Source organism: Marmota marmota, unplaced genomic scaffold (genome assembly GCF_001458135.2).
Source record: "Marmota marmota marmota unplaced genomic scaffold, marMar, whole genome shotgun sequence".
NCBI lineage: Eukaryota > Metazoa > Chordata > Mammalia > Rodentia > Sciuridae > Marmota > Marmota marmota.
In genome coordinates this window covers 11,111,136-11,129,002 of record NW_026000142.1, presented here as the reverse complement: position 1 = coordinate 11,129,002, position 17,867 = coordinate 11,111,136, and the positions used below count along the sequence as shown (strand labels likewise).

General features: G+C 34.5%; 1 protein-coding gene across 2 annotated transcripts in view; it reads left to right on the top strand.

Annotated features, from left to right (window-relative positions):
- The window catches only part of Tfec (transcription factor EC), a 173,495-nt gene that overhangs the window by 103,338 nt on the left and 52,290 nt on the right, over positions 1 to 17,867 (top strand). The window contains exon 1 of one of the 2 annotated variants that reach the window (XM_015488266.2): positions 6,334 to 6,483. The exons of the other annotated variant lie outside the window; for it this stretch is intronic. The gene's annotated coding sequence lies outside the window, so the exon portion shown is untranslated. Of the gene's footprint in view, positions 1 to 6,333; positions 6,484 to 17,867 lie in introns of those variants that run through there. 2 annotated transcript variants of the gene reach the window in all.

Sequence of the window (17,867 nt, the reverse complement as noted above, 5' to 3'; positions counted from 1 at the left end):
TAAAAACAAATATATATATATATATATATATATATATATATATATATATATATATTTATTTATTTATGTTTCTTAGAAAAGCTTAATATTGGCTCAGAAGACCAAGACAAAATTACAAGTATGAGGCCAGTCTGGGTAAACTTAATGAGACTCTGTTTCAAAATAAAAAAAAATAAAAAGAGATGGGGATGTGGCTCAGTGGTAGTGTGTTCCCCTATATTGAACATAACACAAAAAAGGTTTCAATATTTAGGTGGCCAATTTTTTCTTCAGTGATATTTTCTCCACTTTGTGGGTTAAAAATTAGACAGTGAAATATTTTTCTGAGTAATGTTTTTAAATTTTTATATTTAAATCTATAAGATTTTTGAAATTGAATTTTTAAATAGTATGTACAATCTCATCCTCTCTCTCTTTCCTGCACATCAAATTATGAGCCATTTGACCTAAAAATATATTAAAGAATTCATAAATCTCTTGATACTATAAAATACAACCTTGAATATGTAAGAAATTTCTAAAAATGTGAAATGTTTGAGTTTTTTATTTTATGTCAGTTCCAGTAGTGAGTTGTTTTAATTAGTGTAGCTTTACAATGGATGTAGCATCTCATTGTTCAAGTCTTTCCTATTATTTATTTTCAAAATATTTTGAGATGACCTTTCATTTATTGATCTCAATAAATATTAATAAGCATATAGTTTTGGTGAATATTGTGTTGAATTTAAAATATATTGTGGGATAAAACATATTGACATTAGTATTTGCAATAAAGTATGGAAAAGTATCATTAGTTCATACATAACACACATACACATACACACAGGTACTCAAATCTATTTTTCATGCAAAGTTCAAGACAGGTGGCCAGATACGATCTAAGCTTTGAAAAGCAGAGAGTCCTGAATAAAGATATTCTGAACAAAAGGAAGGAAGGATCAGTTTGATGAAGAAACTTGAAATCCAGACTCAGATTTAGGTGTGAAGACTTTCATAAGCCATTCTAGGGAATTTGGAATCAAAGTTTTAGGAGTAGGAAGTGTCCAATGGTTATAAATAAAAGGAATACATTGATTAAAAGTGTGATTTACAAAGATGAATCGGAAGTAATATCAGGACAGAAAATGACTTAGAAGGAGATGAGTCCATAAGATCAGCTAGAGGATGCTCTGGTGCATGCATTCATTCATTTATTGAGCACACCATACATTAAGCAGCTACTGCACTGCTCTGAGAGGGTAGGATGTGTCAATGATCAGACAGATGGGGGATCTTTGTGAAGCCTGCTTTCCAGTGGGTGATAAAGAATAAACAGTAAACCTGGGGGAACAGGTAATGGGGTTTCTGGAAGAAAGAATAAACAGAACAGGGTAGGGACAATGATGAGTGGCAGAGGGGACTGTTGAGAGGGAGGAGGAAAGGACAAATTTTTATACTGCAAACTTCAGTGAGAAGTTGATACTTCAAAAAGTCTTAAAGGAGGTATGTAGGGTTAGGATCTTAGAAATTGTTTTAAGGATTTGGAATTGCTTTAATTTTTGCTCTGAGTATAGAGGGATACTGTGAGTGAATGTTGAACAGAAAACTACAAGATTGGCTTTGGTGTTTAAAATAACCATTCTGGTTGCCTTTTAAGAACAAATTGTGCTTGCTGGTGGGTGGAGTAGTAGCAAAGAAGAAGCAGAGAGGGCAGTTGAAAGGTTTTTGCAGATATCCAGGCGAGAGATGAAGTTAGCTTTGTCCAGGATGAGAGCAATAGGAAACAGATTGATTCTGTATAATTCAGGTAAATCTCCCTGGAGTTAGAGGTGTATAGCTCAAAGATAGGAGAGAAAACGATGAGGCAAGAACACCTATGGGGTTTTGAGCCTGAGCAACTAGAGAGATGAAGATGGCGGAAAGACAGGGAGGGCTTTAAATAGAGTGTGGTTGGAAGACAGATTTGAGTTTTCTGCTATACAGGAAAAGGCAGATGTCAAGTAGGTGGTTGGATATATATGTATGGAATACAGGAGAGAGGTCAAGTATGAGAATAACCATGAGAATCATCAGCATATAGATCATATAGTCATGAGAATAAATGGGGTAGCCCAGGTAATGAGGAAACTAGAGAAGAAGAGAGAACAGATGGAGACTTTGGGCACTTCAGTAGTATTGCCTTAGGGAAGAAAGGAGGAAATAGCAAAACAGGGAAGGAATACCCAGTGAGTTAGGGGAAAATCTGAGTCAGTGGCACTCTAAAATGTAATGAAGAAGAGACATTAAAGGAGAAGGAAACTATCAAACACATGTTGTTGATAAGATAAGTTGGTATTGAGATTGACCATTTCCTTAATAAGATTCCTACAGTGCAAGAAATAAAATCAAGAATCAATAAATGGGATGGATTCAAACTAAAAAAAAAAGAACTTCTTTTCAACAACAACAACAACACCAACAAACAATCAGTGAGGTGAATAGAGAGGCTACATTTTGGGAGCAAATTTTTACCACATGCTCATCAGATATAGCACTAATCTCTAGGATATGTAAAGAACTCAAAAATCTTAACACCAAACAAACAAAACAAAACAAAACAAAACAAAAAACAAAACCAAATAACCCAATCAATAAATGGGTCAAGGAATTGAACAGACACTTCTCAGAAGATGATATACAATCAATCAACAAATATATGAAGAAATGTTCAACATCTCTAGCAATTAGAGAATTGCAAATCAAAACTACTTTAAGATTTCATCTCACTCCAATCAGAGTGGCAGCTATTAAGAATACAAACAACAGTAAGTGTTGATGAGGACATGGGGAAAAAGGCACACTCATGCATTACTGGTAGGACTGCAAATTGGTGCAGCCAATATGGATAGCAGTATGGAGATTCCTTGGAAAAGTGGAAATGGAAACACCATTTGACCCAGTTATCCCACTACTTGTTTTATACCCAAAGGACTTAAAAACAGCATACTATAGTAACACAGCCACATGAATATTTATAACAGCACCATTCACAATAGCTAAATTGTGGAACCAGTCTAGATGTTCTTCAGTAGATGAATGAATAAAGAAAATGTGGTGTATATACACAATGGAATATTACTCAGAATTAAAAGAGAATATAATCATGGCATTTGCAGGTAAATGGATGGAGTTGGAGAATATTATGCTAAGTGAAGTAAGCCAACCCCCCAAACCAAATGCTGAATGTTTTTTCTGATATGAGGATGCTGATCCATAATGTGGTGGGGAGGGGCATGGGAGGATTAGATGAACTCTAGATTTGGCAAAGGGGAAAAATGGAAGGAGGGACAGTGAGGGGGCTGGAGGGTAGGAAAGATGGTGGAATGAGATGGACATCGTTACCCCAAGTACATGTATGAAGACACAAATGGTGTGACTCTACTTTATATGCAACCAGAGGCATGAAAAACAGTTCTCTACATGTTACTATGAATGAAAATGCATTATACTGTCATATATAAAAAATAGAATAAATAAAATTATTAAAAATGAATGAGACAGAGATAATTAAGAAATAGAGGAAAAGTCACATGGTATTTACTTACTGCCTGGTGATGTTTAAATAATTTAAATTGATTAAACTTTTAATCCTCATGAAAGCCTGGCCCTAGGTAATATTATTATTTTTATTTTATAGATGAAGAGACTGAGGCAAAGAGATATTAAGTATTTGCCATAGTTAAGAAGAGGCGGAGCTAGAATTTGAATCAAAGTAGTCAAGGGCAAGTTAGGATTTGTTTTATTCTGATTTCATCACTGTGACCAAAACACCTGACACATACAACTTAGAGCAGGAAAGATTTATTCCAGCTTCCAGTTGCAGACATTTCAGTCCATGGTTAGCTGACTCCATTGCTTTGGACCTGAGGTGAGGCAGAACATCATGGCAGAAGGACATGGCAGAGGAGAGCCACTCAGTTCATGACAGCCTGCAAGCAGAGCGAGAAAGAGGTTGCGGACAAGATAAATCCTTCTAATGTGCACACAGCAAGAGAGTGACTTGCTTCCTCCAACCTCCCCGAAATCCATTCAAATTACTAACCTATTATCAAATGGATTAATCTGATGAAGTTAGAGCCCATATAATCCAATCATTTCCTAAAAGTTTCACCTACCAACATTGCTGCACTGGGACCCAGCCATTAAGTATATGAGCCTTTGAGAGACATTCCAGATCCAAATCCTAACAGGAGCTTTTGCTCTTAAGCATTTTGACATACATTTTATTTGTGAGGACTACTTTAAGAATAGTGATAATGAGGCTTGATGATCATTCGAACATGAGAAGTGAAAATGCTTCCCCATACAATAAGAATTTTTGATGAATTACAAGAAGATACTTGTTTTTTCTTTTTCACATGATTGATTAACTGAAATGCTTCTTGCAGGGACTCCATAAACATCAACCAGGTAAAAACCAAAATGAATAATTAAATTAAGATGAATTATCTACAAGATCTCTGTTATTCTTGTCATAGGGGAAGCAAGAAGACAATATGTGGTAAAATTATTTTGTGGCAATTAGCATACTATAATTGAGTTTTTCTTTTCTCTTTGGATACCAGAGATTGAACTCAGGGGCACTTGACCACTGAACCACATCCACAGCCTTATTTTTTGTATTTTATTTAGAGACAGGATCTCACTAAGCTGTTTGGCGCCTAACTTTGGTGAGGCTGGTTTTGAACTTGCGATTCTCACAGGTGTGCGCCACAGCACCTGGCCTGTAACTAAGCTTTGATGTATAAATTATGCTTAAAAATTAAGAGCACTTAACTTGTGCAAGGTCATGGGTTTAATCCCCACTACCACAAAAGAAAAGAAACAGGAAAAAAACTCCTTAAAACTATATTTTGTTAAGAATAACATTCATGCTTGTTATATAAAATGTAGAAGCAATATATAACAAAACTTTTAAAAGTCATAACTATCCCATTGGGACCTCATTAAGAGATGAAATAACTGCTCCTAACTCACACATTTTTGGTTCTTCAGGTGTGAATATGTAAGCATGCCCAACCTTTGAAAATCAAACATATGCCCATAGGGTAATATAGCTTTAAAACTTACCTTCTGAATTACACAAATGTATTTTACATAGATCTAACAAATGTTAAACATATTGTATCACACAAATGTATTAAACTCTAATTTGATTCAGTTTCTAATATGAATTAAATTCACAAATATTTTCTTTTCCAATGATGTTTCTGATATGAATCTTATTACTTTAATAGTATGCTAATTCAAACAATTTACCCTAACTTGAACATTTACTACTTCCAAATATCTTATAAGACTTAGATGCATTCTATAATAACCTGAAAAACGCTTTTATAGTGCTTAAAACAAGATAGAAACTTCAAAGATATTTTCATATAATTCTATTCTTGACAAACATAAATGTCTGTTTAATTACACAACTTTTAAAACACAAAGACAATAAAATTTTGTGCATAACCTTTACATGAAACTTCAGTAATTTACCTGAACATCTTGCTTTGTATATATATTTTTAGATACAGGTTAAAAAAAAGAGCAAATAGTCTAACTGTTATGAATATAGATTCACAGCAAAACTTGCCAGGTGAGAATAAAGTCTTACCTTTTGATTATATGTTTTTACAGATAACTAATACATGAAATAGACATTTTTAGTAGTTTCATTTATAAAGGCAATGAGTAACAAGTGCTCATGTCTTTTGAAAATACATGCCAAAGTAGGGCATAAATAATAATAAAATCTCAAAAGCTGGATTGTGTATCTTCCATCTACATGGGAAGATAAAATATTTTGGGGCAAGTTAAAAATTATCCTGGAGTCACTTTGACAGCAAAATCAAATGTGTGTGTATATATATATATATATATATATATATATATATGAAAAATTTGATCGTATCAAGAAAAAACTCTGTTAATACTTAAGATAAAAGTGCAATTATTAAAACTAAAATATGGTGCAGGTGCAGTTTGTTGAGGAAATGTTACTCATGAAATAATCATGTTGCAATGAATGCAGGATCTTAGTCCATTTTGATAACAACCATGTACTGCTTGTGTATATTCTGGGAAAAAAATGTTAATTATGGGGCAATAATTCTATCAACGGGAGTTTCTACAGTGGCCACACCACTGTGGAGTAGTTTTGTTGGAGTGCTATTTCTCAAATTAGCAGCATATTTCAGATAAAGAAAGGAAGTCGCCTTAACTTGAAACTGCTGTGTCATTTCTTCTTCCTTAACTGAAATTCCAACCAGGGTTCAGGAAGTGCCCTAATGAGCCACTTCTCTTTTCTCTTTCCTCAACTAAGTGGATTCCAACCAGTCCAAACTATTCATTACTCATGATCAGATCATTTACTCCGGTTGTCTCTTTGGGCCCAGTGCTGTGTTATGGGAAAAGGGATTGTAATTTGAAGCTGTTTATAGAGGTGATTACACTGATAGAATCCAATCAGTGCTGGTAGGTAATGAAACTGGCAGGTTAATTTTCTGTACTTTAAACAAACTATGAAGACAAGTCTAATCAATATCTATTCTACTTTGCTGTGTGTAGCTTGCTTATAATTATGATTTCATCTTGTGTGATGAGTAGGTATCAGGATGTTAGAATAGTCAAGCTGTGATTTGCTATAATTTGGGTAAAGTATAACAGAAACTCCATTAATGTTTTATTTTAATCAAGACGTAGAAATCACTGTTTTAGTTCATGGTAACCAAAGGAATTTCTTCTGATGGTTTAATATTCTCAGATATTTACTAAATTGAAATATGATTTGACATCTTATTGCCTCATGCCTATTTTATGAGTTAATGTTAATTTTTATTTACACTCTAGAAATATATATTTTATTGGCTTTTCAAGGTACAAAAATATAAGTTCTGTTCATAGAAGTAAGAAATAACACCAGTGTGTTAGCATACTGTCTCTTTCTTGAGAATCAAAAATCATTCTTGTCTTTTATACGTATATAGATTCTAAAAGTTTGTGTAGGAGATTTGAGATAAACTAAAGCAAATACTTTTTAAACTAATATGTTTTCATTATAATAATTTAAAAAGCTATAGTAGAATTTAAAGGTTATTTGTGTATCTCTATTCACATATATACATTCATATATATTATATATACATATATTTGTTTAAAACAGTTATTATTTTATACTTTCATTATTGTCTCAGAATGTTTTATTTAGAATAGAAATTTTGAGAAGAATAATAAACCTGAGGTAATCTTTAATTAATCTTGAGTAGCTATTAGTAACTTATTTACTTGAAACTTCATTTAACATTAAGAGAGTTAAAAATAACCTTGATGACTTCCCTGTTCAGAGACTGCCAATAAAGCAAAGTGAAGCAAAATATGGAGGTTATTATCAAGATTATTCAGACATTATATTTCATTTGTATTATAAATGAATCTGAGTATAGCTTTTTACTTTTAAATCTTTTATTTATTTATTTTTTTATGGAAACGACCTTAAATAGGCCAAACTTTATGGTTTCTGTTTTGAAAATTAAAAGACATTTAGCCACAAAACAATGGATTATGTTTAATTTTCATGTTGTCTATTTTGTTGGCTTTGTTGTAATTTTTCAATTTTCAGTTTCATTCCAAAGCTGTAGAAAAGTGCATGTATGAGTACATTTTATTGAACTGAAACTTTTGAGTTGATGTCAAAAATGAAACATGGTTCTTAAAAGTCAGCTTAATTTTGGTGACTGAGGCACAAGTGTTTAACTTCTAGATAGCCAAAATGATTATTAGATGTTTAAATATAATGCAATTTTTTAGTATAAATAAACTTTTCAGAAATTGTAGTAATTAGTATAGTGGAAGTATAGGGTTGGATAGTCAGAAAGGAGAAATAAGGAAAGGAGAAACAAACAAAATAAGGAAAGGAAAAACTAAAGAAACAAAATGTTCTTATACCATGGTTTCACAAGTAAACTCAATGGAATATGATTCAAATGGAATTATGACATGTATTTACATAATAAACACTGCATACATATAGAAAAGCCACATTTAATCTTATATACAGCATTGCACAAATAAAGCTTCTTAAATCAGTTAAACATTCCAGATTCTTCATGGAAATAAACTCTTGTAGTCAAAAACCCTGGATTAAGAAATGGAGCAAGATCTAGAAAGCCAATGTTTAGAAACAGCAGATTGCTATCTTGGACTATTTGGCATCTAAGCAAAACAGATGTAGAGTGTAAAATATAGTTGCTGCTAAGGTTTTTCTGGTGATGTTTACTAAGATCATGGAGAATCATTTGAGAGACATAGAACAGTAGCAAAAATATAACCTATGAAGAGAAAAGTTAATAGTGGGTTTGTAGGAAAGGAAAAATTAACATACAAAACTATATTTTACAGAATTGTGAATCACTAATTAAGCAATCTATGGAGTTGGGTTGTGAGTGTTTGGAAAAGTATCAAAATTTGGTAGACTAATGAAAGTATAGTTGATGGTAAAATAATTTCGTGATTCTATTAAATTGGATTCATTGGGACATGCCTTGGCCACTTCCCAACAACAACAACAACAACAACAACAAAACCAAAATAGTAGTAGAATAGAGGTAGTTTATGTTAAACATTAAGAAAATTGAGAGAATCCATTTAATGAAAAAGTAAAATATTCATGAGATATCCTTAGGTAACCAGATTTAAAAATGGACTGTTCAAGTAGGAGAAAACTCTTGTTCTTCATTTATTAATTGCTTGCAGGATCCAGAGACATTGAGCCTGATGATATTAAAAATCACAAGGTTGCATTTTTCTTTTATCTTTTCAGGTTTGAAAGAATAAGTAAAAGTTTGATCTCAAAAAGATCTCTTTGATCTTTTTTAGAGAATGTATCTAAGGGAAGCAATTGAAGGAAAATGAATCTAGGAAGTAGAGGTGGACTTTTGATAAGGAGATTCGTATGCCCCATGTTTGTTCCCAAGAGTTACCATGGAAGAGTGTTTCCAAATCATCTCTCATCTTTTCTGAAATATTCTTTCTGCTTGCTTATCGAAACAGACTGTGTTCATCTTTCTTTCATTGGAACAGACTTCTTCCATCATCCCTTCTTTCTTTTTATATTTCTTCCTCACAATTATGTTCCAAATGCAGAAGATGAATAAATTAAGTTCTGGTAGATATTTGTCTTCCTTTAGATGTATTTCCACTCAAGTAAGAATGGAAACCAGGTTATCTGTTTAATCAGCATTTTAGTTTTATACGTTTTCCCCCTCTTTGCTAATACTTATTTTATCAAGCACCTTTCCTGACTCTCTAAAAACTTAGGTCAATACTTATTACCCTGGCAATTGGGTTATAGCAGGTCATGATCTCTGCTAGTTTCAACAGGGAATTCCTCAGCAGTAAAGATGTTTCCCTTTCTGCTTCCTCTGAGCCTGTGCAGAGGCAAATATATTTGAATTTACTGTTATATATATAATTATTTTATTTATTTTTTTTTTGTGGCCCTGAGGATCAAACCCAGAGCCTGGCACATGCAAGGCATGTTCTGTACCACTGAGCCGTAACCCTAGCCTTACTAAATTTACTAAACCTTCTGCAACAGAAGTTTTGTCAGCAGCATTTTCACCACCAAACTTTAAATTTTGGTAAAATTCTGAGTTTTTCCTTAATTAATCTGAAGAGACATTCATTTCTTTAGTCATAGTCTCAAATATTTCTTTTTAATCACTTTCCCTCTTCTGTAGATATGATTGCTCTTCATATCTGCAAGGCAGTTTTTCACATGAAGGATGATTTGTCCTTTCCGTGAGATTTACACCTACCATTAAAGACTGTTTCAGTATGTATATTCAACTTCTTTTTAATTTTCTCAAAATTTGAAACATCTGTTGATTTGGTGGCATTTTTATTAGCCTTTTGAATACTTCTTGTGAATAGTTGGTGATATAATTCTTGGAAAACCCTGAGCCTATCTACCCTTAAGCTGAGTAGGAAGAACCAGTGGGATAGTCTGCCCAGTGAGTTAAGTAACGACACCATTTTCTAAAGAGGGCAGAACATATATCATTTTAACATATTAATATTTATGCAGTTTTAAATATGTTGAAAATACATAAAAAAAGAAGTGCACCTGTGCTAGGCTAGGTCCTGAGGATGCTCAAATGTCTAAGATAATGTATCTGCCAATGAGCAGTTCAGGGATTTCAACAATTAATTGTAGAAACCAGTGTATAATAAAAGTATATGTGAATTCTCTGTGAGTTTAGGGGTATGGGAAGGAGTCAAAGAGATGATGGTTAAAGCATGTCTTGAAAATAATTAGCTATTCTCTAGGCAGGAAATTGGTGGGAGAAAGGCCAGAAGACTGGAACGTGCAGAGTTATGAGGAGCAAGGCATATTCAAAGACCCTTGAGCAGAGCTTGGGCCATTGTGGGAAATAACATGAAGTAAGCCCAGAGAGATAAGGTGGAGACAGACAAAGGAGCACTGTGCTTTTAAGAGTGGTAGGATTTTAACAAGAACAATAGCTCAATCGATTTATGTGTCAACAGGATCTCTCTGTTCTAGACATTTGGAAGATTAATTGGAACATGAAAGACTGAAGTCATTAGTTTTAGATTTTCATTGATAGAGCACTCCTGAATCTACTTTAAAGGAGTAAAAGGGTGTGTGTGTGTGTGTGTGTGTGTGTGTGTGTGTGTAGTCTCTGGGTAATACTTTGCAAAGTATTTTGGCAAGAACAGGGTGCATTTGCTAAAAATATGATAGAACCTACTTCATGAGAGAATCAAAGGTGATAAAAACAGTCATCTTTTCCACTGGAGAAATAGTCATTTAAACTGAAAATGGATTAGTCCCAAAACCAGTGGCCCAAGCCAATATGTGAAAATGATTCAGTGATTTCTCTGTGGTTGCATGGCTTGGTGTTGATGGAACACTATGAAATAGGAAGTCAGAAGTTCAGCACTTTCAGCTTGCTACCAACTTGCCATGTGATTTTGAATAAGTCTGTCTGTGTTTATAGGCGTGTTTCCTGAGGATTTTAAGTTGCATTAATATCTAGTACGGACAGTGAAGTTTTGAGGTTCTGCCTGAGTCTAAAGAATGGGGAATCTAGTGGTGCTTAAATTCTGTTCCTATACCAGAAGAGTTGCTCTGACTCTGTCTCTAGGAGATCATACCTATGTTGGACATAAGTGCTCTGGGATTGGAAATCTAGCTCACAGCAAATAACTTCTCTTGTTCTCCCTATGAGGCCTTGACCCACAATTCTGATAGATTTTCATAACAAGAAACTTAACAATGAGCCAATGTCTCATACATCTGTTTTTCTCCCCCTCAATATTATCTCCTATTAAGACTGTCTTCAATACTCTGCATTAGGAAAGAGTTTACAGAGAAAAAGGAAATAGAGAAAAAGCAACTCTGCATAATTTGGGAAGTAACTCTTAATTTGCTTTTTCTTTCTAGGGCTTTTTTTTTAAACTGTTCCATGTTTTGTCAAAACTTATTGTCATTTCCTTTGCATTTTCATTGGTTTGTGTTTGAAACCCTGTTGTACTAAGTTGTCTCCAAATTCCCTTAGATTCCTCCCACTGGATTCATTCTGTGAGATGTAAAGCTTTCAAGCATTTAAAAAAAATATATATTTGTCTAATGGTGAAACAAATAGCAACATCAACAAAACTAGCAAGCAAGGTTATTCCAGAATGTGCTTATTTATAAAACAGACGAACTAAAATAATAAGTTCTTTACTATAGGATGAAAGGGAGACCCAGAATGCTAACTACTTCCTGCTTGTGTGGCAGTTTTCTTAGAAGGGTTTTAGTGAGTATCAAAATCAGCTACATTTCATGAAATCCTTCTCTTCCCTCCTCTCCTCTTCTCAGGTTATATTGATTAAACTCTTTTCATGTGCTAAGGTTTTATGTGTATCACTTCATTTGAGTCTGACAATACCTTTGAGGAAAGTGCTGCTATCTCCATTATTCAGAAGAGGAAAGTGAGGATTTTGAAGGACAGGTAACTTTTCCAAAGACACCAGGGAGAAAGTGGAGTGGCAGAGACTTTGATCTAGGATGATATGGTGCTCAGACCTAGATAAATTATGCAAACTTTTCTGGGAGACTTAAATTTAAACTTTATCTTTGTTGTTCTTTTTCTTGCATTTTGAACAAGATTTGGCTTCTATAGAAGAAAAGGGGAAACAGTTTGAGGGGGAAGCATTGGGGGACATCAGAAATCATGGTTATGCTAAAAATGTTTCCTGGGCTTACACATGGATAACGAGGCCTTTGCCTGTATTCGTTTTGCAGAAATAGCAGATGCAGAGGTAACGGGGGAGCAGAAGTGATGGCTCTATTTCATAAAAGGAAGGGGCAAAGTGAAGAGACTCATTAGTGTTGAAGCAGTAGATGGATAACCAGTGACAAATATCAAGTAGATTTGCTTCAGTTTGGGCAGAGAAAGGTCGTTGATTATTTTTGGTTAAACTGGTTCACAGAGGCCAGGTCTCCACTAAAAAAGGGAATTAATTGCTTCCATTTCCCACTAATTGCCTCAACATTTCCCTTTGCTTTGTCATTGGAGATTTGGTCAGATAGGCGAAAAGTCAAAAGTCAGAGTTTGATGGAATCTACATAAAAAGGGAATCTGAGGAGACCAAATTATGGCATTTGGTGTAATAATGATAATGATATTTAGCATTTTTCCCTGGGAGTGCTGTGGATTTTTAGAGCCCTTTTCAATCTTTAATCAGACCATAGGGCACATTTAAAAGAGTTCACTGTTTTTATTTCCATCTAGAGGATAAGGCATCACAAAGAGATGAACTGACCCAGGGCAGGACTCCTGAGATGTTAATCCTGTATGTTAGATTACACCCTCCGATGCTGAGTTTTAGCTGGAAGCTTGGGCTCTTCCCAGTGGTACCATTCATTCACCCTCCTTCAGAGTCTTTAAGATTTTTGTACATCACTGTCTGAGATTGCTACCTCTATCGAGGACTGAAAAAAATCACCTTCCAAAATATTATATCATTTGATGTCTCAAACAATTTCTTAGCTTTCAGGCTTTAAATTCATGCATGAGTTGTCTTCATATAACAAGGCTTTTTACTCTGTCTTTCCTGAATTAACCAGTTTTTGAATCCTGTTTATGCCCAGATTCTTTGGATCATGCTAGTAGTTTTACCTTTCTGATATTTGTTGTTTGGGAATCCAAAGAATCAATTTAGAAAATAGAAACAGCATAGGAAGGATTCAGGATACGATGGAGTAGGTTTGAATCATCCTGACCCCTCTTATTTACTCTTAATGCCTTTGGAAATTCAATAGATGAACATTTTTCTTTAGGAAGACACAGCCTGCAGCATCAGCCATTCTTTGCTATAATATCCAGAAATATGGGTAATTATTAGTTAGATTTTTTTTGCATTATAAGTTCTTTGAAACATGATGAATTAGAATGTGCATAGGTTTAAAAACCAACTTTAACTGAGAATCTGTTGAATCTGAGACAAATTGTGCCATTTAATTGGCATTTACTTCCTTCGTCTGTGAATCTGATGTACTTCTAATATTTTCATGGTTGTTAGAGGAGAAAGTGAGGGTGAAGCATCTGGTTAAAGTCTGCACAGAATGGGGAGCTTGTACTGTTGCCATTATGCTTCTCAGAGATTATGAAGATATGGAATGATCGAACTGTTAACTTAGATATGATTTGAAACAACATAAGATGCTGATATGAAAAAAAAATCAATACTTTATAAAATCCTTTATTTAAATAAGATGTTCTCATAGTTAACACTGTGTTTGAGCTAAGCCTCCTCTGGCCCGCAGTAAGTCCTCCTTACCCTATTTGATATGCTGTATCCACATTAAGTTATCTAGGATTTAGAGCAACCCTGGAAATTGAGTAATACTATTGCCTCCATTGTACAGTTAAGGGATATAGGTAGGAAAATATCTAGCCCAAAATTACACAGCCTGTCCGTGGGGAGCTCAGGTTTGAAGTCAGGTTGATTGATTCCAAGCTTGTGATCTTAACTGCTGCTCTCACAATGCTTTTGAAACCATCGGATTGCGTTTCAGTGTTGGCATTTGTTCCTGCTAAGAAATTAAATTGCCTTCACCCCATTTTAAAATTTCTTAAGGAGTTTTTTTTTTTTTCAAGCTTATCTTTCTTCTGACAAAAATGGTTATTCACACTAGGAATACATAACCCCTGTTAACATGATATCAGTTTTACCCACCCCTCCACTGGATTCTTTTCAAGTGTTTTTATTTAATCCCAGAAAGTCTGACAAGCCCATTTCCCTGTCAGGACACATGTCTTAGTCCCCTAACTAGAAAATGTTAGCAGCAGGGCATGTGGGTGACCTCCACGACCAGCTTCTGTTCATGGCTCTCAGGCAGGGCCATGAGGCTTTTTCTCCTGGGTGGGGAAGCTGGGGACTAACTCAGAGGGGATCTTAATTGTCAAACTAGTTGCTCACAACTTTTTCAACCTGTTTCTCTTCAACACTGAATCTTAATAATACTTCCTTCAAACGTATAAACAGAACACGCCTACAGAAACAGCAAGCGTTGAGACTGTGTATATGGGAAATGTGGTTTGACTGTTTTGATGAACTTGACTGCTCCAGTCAGTCAAAAAGTAATCACCAGTGAAGCCAACCATTTTGACAGATTTTTGGCCCACAAACTGCCTACTTAACTGGTTTGCTTGTCAGGTTGAAGTGGTCAGATTGACTGGAGACACTCTAAGAGGAAAAAAAATAACTTGGGAAGACGTGGGTGTATGTATATCAGAATCTACTTTAAATAACTTTATTTGAATCTGTGTCTAAGTTTTTGGGACCAGCGAGAGAACTTCGAAAGACACATTGCAGCGTTTGGCTTTCTAGAATGAGATGTCTTGCTGCTTGTTAGAGGTGACAGTGTATTTATAGGCTGTAACACGGTCCCATTTTCCTATACACGCAGTCATTTCAATATGATGGAGCCTCTACCCCAACTCAGGTAGCACCCTAATAAGGCATCATATTCTCTTGCTTTTCCGTAGGGTTGATGATAGATATGTGACAGTAAATCACTTCTTAGATATTGGGTTATCAATTCATTGTCACTTGTGGTAAGACATAGTTGACCTTGCCATTAATAGTAGTCCTTTTAAGAAGAAATTGAGAGAAAACCAAAACAAAAAACCCAAAGAAAACCTTTTATGAGAGGCAAGAGGATGTGGGTGAAATTTATTATTTGAGCTACTTTTTAGAAGCAAACTTCTTTATGTATCCATTATTGTGTTCCTTTAGTAAACTCAATTTGAAATGAGCTCCTGGATTTGGGTAAAATAAAAATAACACTATAGAGAGAATGATTTATGCTCACATATAGTCTTGGATATTATGGGAAGAACATAACAAGGTTATTGTCTAATGTAAGAACAGTTTTATAAGGTTGGGCTTGTGTTGGTGGAACATCCCAATGTGTTTACATTGAGAATTTGAAATATCCTGTTATGGTTTGAAATACTTATTCACACGCAGCTCCCTAACTTTCCTAAAGTTCTAACTTCTCCTGGGAAAATGTTTTGTAAATGTTCAGGACTTAGATGCTATCTCATGTGCTTTTTAAAAGTCAATTCAATGGTAACACCAGTTATAAGTTAGGATAACTTTAAAGAACGACTTTAAAATGGTGACACATTTCTTAAAATAGCTTAACAGTCATATTTTCTCTGTTCGAGTCACTTTATGTGTCTTTGCTTCCCAACTTTGTGCTTTCTAGTCATTCCATGAGCCATTCCTATCTATAGAGCCTTTTGACCTGAGGAAATGAGAATGAAATAAAATCCCACATTTTAAAGAACGCTATAGGGAGGCCATTGACGTATATATTTAAATTTTATATGTTCTTGACATTCTAGAATCACAGTTCCTATGGTTTCAATGATCATCTTGATGCTTCAAATCTTGTACATATTTGGGATAATTTCCTCAGGCTATCCAAATGTATTATACAAATTCATACCCTTTGTGGCATTTCCACAGGTATCTTACATTGCTCCATCTCAGCACTATATATTCTCATTAAAAGTATTTGTTCATTTAGCTAGGCACAGTGGGTCATGCCTATTATCCCAATGGCTCAGGAGGCTGAGGCAGGAAGATTACAAGTTCAAAGCCAATCTCAGCACAAGTGAGGCATGAAGCAACTCAGTGAGACCGTGTCTCTAAATAAAATACAAAATAGGGCTGGGAATGTGGGTCAGTAGTTGAGTGCCCCTAAGTTCAATCCCCAATACTCCCTGCCCTATACTACTACTACTACTACTACTACTACTGCTACTAATAATAGTAATAATAATAATTTGTTCATGTGAAAAACAAAATTTTAATAATATTGTTTTGAAGCAAAGAATTAGTAGTGAAACTATTGTGGATCTGAGTTCTTGTTTTGCTCCAGAGCACTTTACTGTTCTTTATCTCTGGCTTCTCATGGATGTGTGAAAGAGCACAAAGGTGCTGGCCTTGCTGGCCTTATGTGATGATGATATGAGCAATTCATGTTGGCAATTCAAGTGAAGTAGAGGTACAAGCAATGGGCCTGATTCAGAGCAAGCTTTCTGTACCTAGTAATTTATGTGATGATGATGATTAATACTGTAATTTATTATAGTAATATAATTTAAATTTTGTTTTTATTTTTTAATTTATTCACTAATTATTTACATAATAATAATTATTTATTTACTCACCATTGAAATGAGATAGTAATAGTTCCTAACTCATAGGATTGTTGTGAAGATTAAAGGATTAGTACATGTTAAATGCTTAGGATAGTTCTTGAAATATTGTAAGCACTTCATACATGGTAGTTATAAGTGTCATTATTTTTTTTCCTTCACTTATTTGTTTATTTAACAAATGCTTAATGTCTTTTATGAAGCACAGTGCACAGGACTGAATTTCCAATGATTAACAGAAGAGACAAATTCTTTGTCCTAAAGCAGCTTAGAATGTGGTAATAACATAGATGATAAATTAAAAAACCAACATGAATTGCTCATTACAAAATGATAACATTATGAAAAGTTAAGAAATGGAAAATATTAAGGAAATATCTGTTTAAATAGTGAACAGGAGATACTGTAACCAAGTCCTGAGAGGAGAGATACCTGTAGAACTCAGGATAAAGCATTCCATGCTCCTTTAGGAAGAAAAGCACCTCCAGAGGTTCTGAGGGTGAGATGATGCCTTGCTTATTGCAGAAACTGAGCAAAAGAGTTCAGTATAGCTGGACCCTAGTGAGCTCAGGGAGAGCAGTATGAAATTAAGCTGGGCAGGTAGCTTGGGCACCACCTATTCAACTTTTAAGCTATGATAAGGAAATTGGATTGTATTCTAGATGAAATGGAAAGCAACTAACTGCAAGATTTGAGACAGGAGAAAGAGTAGTGCACTTTGTGATTCCAAAGGTTCATTCTGAAGGTGGCATAAAGAATGGTTGGAGAGAGCAACCGAGGAAACTGTCAGTACGGAAGGATTTACAATATGGAATGATGGTGGCTTGAACTACAGCTTTGGTAGTAGAGATAAAGCTGGATCTATGTGAGATACATTTGTGAGCTAGAAAGGATGGGAGGTTGTATGTTGAAGGTAAGGCAAATGAAGGAATAAAGGAAGACTGCCCAGTTCCTGAAAGGAAGACAGGAGAGAAAAATATATTAGAGGGGGTTAAAAATGAATATTTGGGGCACATAAATTTTAAATTTTGAGGTGTTTATGATTATAGACATTGACATAGTATACAATACTTATAGTATATTATATATATATATATGTATATATATATATATATA